This window comes from Mustela nigripes, chromosome X, assembly GCF_022355385.1.
Source record: "Mustela nigripes isolate SB6536 chromosome X, MUSNIG.SB6536, whole genome shotgun sequence".
Lineage (NCBI taxonomy): Eukaryota > Metazoa > Chordata > Mammalia > Carnivora > Mustelidae > Mustela > Mustela nigripes.
In genome coordinates this window covers 29,035,626-29,040,841 of record NC_081575.1, presented here as the reverse complement: position 1 = coordinate 29,040,841, position 5,216 = coordinate 29,035,626, and positions in this window count along the sequence as shown.

Below are 5,216 nucleotides of genomic sequence, written 5' to 3'. Positions count from 1 at the left end.
CAACAAATGAACAAAAAACTATAAGCCTGATGATAAAGAAAAAGGGAAAAGAAAGAACATTTTAAAAATTAAAAATTAGGGACGCCTGGGTGGCTCAGTTGGTTAGGCAGCTGCCTTCGGCTCAGGTCATGATCCCAGCGTCCTGGGATCGGGTCCCACATCGGGCTCCTTGCTCAGCGGGGAGCCTGCTTCTCCCTCTGCCTCTGCCTGCCATTCTATCTGCCTGTGCTCGCTCTCTCTCCCTCTCTCTCTCTCTGATAAATAAATAAAATCTTTAAAAAAAATTAAAAATTAAAAAAAATTAAAGATAAATAAATAATTGGGGTACATGGGTGGCTCAGTTGGTTGGGCATCTGCCTCTTGAATTTGGCATGGGACATGGTCTCAGGGTTGTGGGATTGAGCCACACGTTGCAGGTCTGGGCTCAGTGGGGAGTCTGCTTGCAGTTATCTTTCTTCCCCTCCCTCTAACCTCTCCCCGCCCCCAACTCTGTCTCTCTAAAATGAATAAATAAATCTTTTTTAAAAGTTAGATAAAAAGAAAGCCTGCTATTTACACCAGAACTGGAAGTGACGCTTTGGAGCATTCTATAATCAGTAGCTATGGTCTGGTCTGTGCGGGGAGCTTGTGTTCATCTTCTGAGAGGTCTGCTTTGCTGGCTCGCAGTCTGACCTGCCTTTGCAAAAATGCCCCTGCTGGGTGCAGAAAGAGGGGTGGGATTTGATATAAGCAACTCCAGCCTCCACTGGAGACTGTTTCTCTCTGCAGTCTGACAAGTGCTGTTGGGCAGGTATGGAAGACGGCATCACACTGCCCTCTCATCCCCGGGGGCGGGGGGAGGGGAGATCGCATGGCACCCACTGCCCATAGGCCCTCCCAGTAAAGTGAACAATCTCCATCCTGTGTTCCAGGCTTTTGGCAGATCCTTGCCCTCAACCTGTCTGTGCCTGGGCTGTTGGCACATCTGGTGCCCCAACTCTCTTGTGCTTCTTGGCTGGGATTCAAAACTCCAAATCTTAAAGGACCCATCAAGCATGGACTTGTTTCTCTCCCCTCAGAGGAGAGCCTTTCAGTGCACCTGGCACTGTTCTGTCCCAGAAATTCAGTCACACAACGTGTACACAGTGGCTGGAGTCAATGGTGAAGCACTGACCAGATTATCTGTCCTCTATGCAAGCCTCTGTCCTGTGCTGTTGAATGGTTGTTTGGCTCCTGGCAGGCCTTTTGTCCTTGGGGAAGCAAAATACCCGATTCCAAATGTAATCCAGGAAGGGGAGCATTCTTTCCAGTGTGACCTAGGGGATCCCCACCCTACTGCACCCTGTGCGAACCCTACCTGCTGCTGTCTCTCCTGCTCTCTCTCACTCTCCCTGACTTCCACGAAAAGGGCTCACTCCCATTTGCAGCACTGTGGCTTTTCTCTCCCCCAGGTCAAACCTTCAAATCTTGCATCTGTCATGTTCTCTCCCTCCAGGTGTGCAGATTGTTTCTTAATCCTCAGATTGATTTCCTAGTTGTTTGAAATGATTTGTTGTTGATCTAGCTGTGTTTGGGGGATGAGGCAAGCTCAGGGTCTCCCTACTACTCCGCCATCTTAAGTCCTCCCTTGGATTTATTTTTCAGATATGCAGTTAAGTTACCTAGACTTAGTTTGACCCTTTCAAGGCTTTTAAACTTTGTCAGGACAAGTTCAGAGCAGCCTTTATTCTAGGGTTAATTTTGCTCCCCTATATCTTCTGAGGATTCCACTGGATGGTCTATGTGTTGGGATATTTTTCTACTGTGGCTGGTGAGGACATGAAGTATTACCAGCCTTATGTGAACTCCAAGTATTATTCTAGTTTCTTTTCCTTTTCTTTCCTTCTTTTTTTTTTTTGAGGTTTTTTTTTTCCTCCTGGCTCTGGGTGTTTTCCTCTCACATCTGTGCATATCAGTGCTTAGCCAAAGACTTAAGAGGACACTTCTGCATACCTCTGGCACCCTTTCTCTGTGTAACTCCCTCCTCTCTGATGGTCTGGCCCACAAATCATAACTGCCTTGACCTCCCTGAACACCAGTCTCTGTCCCCTCGACTCAATGAATGCTTTTTTTTGGATTCCTTTTCCTTGAGCTGCATCCTGGAAACTGCCTCAAGGCAGTAACCTGGTGCAATTTTAGGGCTCGCTTTGTTTACATACATTTGAAGTTATAGACCTTCCCTGCCCAATGTGTGAAAAATATTTCTTCATAAGTTTTGTACAGTTCTATAGTTTTTTAAGGTAGAAAGATAAATCCAGTCCCTGTTCCTCCATCCCGGCTGGAAGCAGAAGTTCAATTAACAGAATTTTAACATATAAATTTTAGCTTTGTTTTTCTTATCTTTCTATGCCTAGTTTTTGGTAGAAGGAGGCAAACAATACAAAACTAAGGCTGTATCAGGAATTTATTTTTAAAAATCAATTTGTAGAGCATGTCCCAGGCTCAATCCACACTCTGCCAATCTGACAACTGTATGCCCTCGATGTCTAATTTTTCATAATGGTTAATAATGACCCTTAGACTCTTAACCAGTAGAAAAATACTGTCTCACTTAGAGTCTGCTCACTAAGAAAGGATGAACTCAAAATTTATAAAATCACTTTCCAAGGGCAGTGTGTGATTGTGGGGAGTAATCCAAAGGGGTTTCTGCATAACACTTAACTTGCTAGAACTTTCTATTGCCTGAAAGAATTGCTCCAAACTTTCCAGGTAGTGTGGGTTTTTCCTGTACTTGGTATTTATACCTAGTTTATCATATCTACAGATAGTTGCTTCTTTTTTAAAAAAAATGTTTTATTTATTTATTTGACAGAGAGAGATCACAAGTAGGCAGAGAGGCAGGCAGAGAGAGAGAGAGAAGGCAGAGTCTTAACCCACCGAGCCACCCAGGTGCCCCGGATAGTTGCTTCTTACCCTCTTCTGTTCTTCCTCACCATCCGTGCTGCTTCCCCATAGATGCCATTTTCTTCCTGGCTCCAGCATGTTGGAAGCTGAGCTATGTCCCCACTTCTATGAGGCTTAAATCTCAATATAACTCTAGCCATACTCTCCACTGCACTCTGCCGTGGTCCCTCTACAGGCTGGTTTCCTCGCTGACTTTCGACTATGTTGTACTCATTTGGAACTGGAAGTTCATGCTCATGCTGTTGCCACTGCCTGCAGTGTCCCTTGCCACCACAAATCTTGAGCATCCTTCAAGGGTCAACACAAGTTGCATACGGGGCAAATGCTCAGAGTCTGAGAGTGCAAACAGATACTCCACTTCTGGCTCGGGGTTTAGTGGGCAGGGTAACCAAAACTTATGGGGCAAGGAAGTAAGAAAGGGAATCAGAAATTGACCTGTGCCAGTGGAGAGCCAGGGAAGGAGGTGAGGACATGGGAAGGAGCATTTTACATCACTAGACTCACTTGGGAAACTGCAAGAGACCATTTTCAACTGCCTTTGAGGAAGGAACGCCAGACGGCTAATGGGAAATTCTTCAGGAAGAAGAAGAGGTGAACCTGGCTAGGAGGGAAGAACAGCCAGTTCCTTTTTTAATAGAGGGAGAAAGAACACCAGGTTTTGCCAGTGACCCTACAGCGACAGATTGGTTTTCTACAGCTCAGAAATCACCAACCCTTCCTCCTTTTGCTCTTGACTCTTGGTGTGAGTGCCAATCTCTGGCCGGAGAAGATAGACAGGGCTATGGCCTGGAGCCCTGGCCATTCTTTTGTGCCTCTGGCATGGCTGGCAGAGGTAGCCTCTGCCTGGGACTCCTGGCTCTTGGGAGTGGGTGGGGGACCTTTTCTTCCTGGTAGGCTGCTCAGTACTACCAGCCTGACCTCATTCTCCTACTCCCCTTGGTGAGTGAGGCTAGAGACACACATCTTCAACCTCTTTCTGGTTTCTTCTTGAAGGAGAAGCCCCTATTTAAAGGGTTCCAATGAGGGAATTATTTCTCTTCTTTCTTCTCCTCCTCTTTTCCCACCCCTCTTTCCTTCTCCTTCCCCTCCTTCTTCTCTTTCTTCTCTCTTCTAACCCGCTTAGGGACTCTTTCGTGGACTCAAGAATGAAAGATTCTGGCTCAATGGCACCCCTGGTGGCCTGAGCTGTCTCATCTGTGCTATTCAGGATGAGGAGACCCCCCCCCCCTTTGCCTAAGGATGTTAACTCTTTACAGCTTTTCAAGCGGCCGTTCTCCTGTCCTTTGTCATTGGTGGTGGGGTGGAGGAAGTGTTTACCTTGCCCTTGCCCTAGGGTGCCCAAGAGCTCTGGATCCTCACACTGAGGGTTTGTTAGAGGATACTCAGGGTCTCCCCAGACCCATACCCCTGGAGGGAGTCTGGTGCTAGTGGAGTAGATTACTGAAGGAGTAGAGTGTCAGGGGAGGAGCTGTTCCAGAATTTCTCATTTAATTCTTACAACAACGCTATGAGATAGATAGCTACTGTTATCCCTCATGTGAGGTTCATAAAACCAAGTCTCAGAAGAGTTTAGTAACTTGTCCAAGGTCACACAGCTAGTAAGTGACTTAAATTAAAACCTGTGTGTGTTAGCTAACACCTCTATCACATCACATAATTACCATTTCTTTTTTGTGGTGAGAATATTTAATATCGAATCTCTTAGCAACTTTGACATGTATAATAGAGTATTATTAACTATAATCACCATATTGCACATTAGATCCCCCAAACTTATTTATTTTATAACTGGAAGTTTATACCTTTTTTTTTTTTTTTACAACATGGTAGTAGTTACTTGTCAATATGTAAATGTATCAACACATTATACTCCTTGAAGTTACACATGTAATATGTCATTTGTATTTCCATATAATTGAAAAAAATTATCAGGAGCAAATAAAAAAGAAAAAAAATATATATATATAAATAAAACCCGTGTGTGTTTCTAGAGCCTGTGTTCTTAACTAGGATAGGTAGGCTACTTTGATGGCAAATCAAGAAACTATGTGAGTGCTGGTACTGACAAGTATGACTTTTCTTGCTGTTGACTGTGGATGTTGAGATGTGTTCTCGTCCCCTCTGAGCTGTGTGTGCCTTTGTGGATGGAGACTGGCTCCCCTACAGTTCAGATGTTCGGCAGATGTGTCTAGGACCTCTGAAGGGAACTGGAGTAGCTATCAATTAGATGGCCAAGTTCAAGTCACTACGTCTTGGTCCCTGGAGCCATGGGAAGTGCTAAAGGAGACACAACG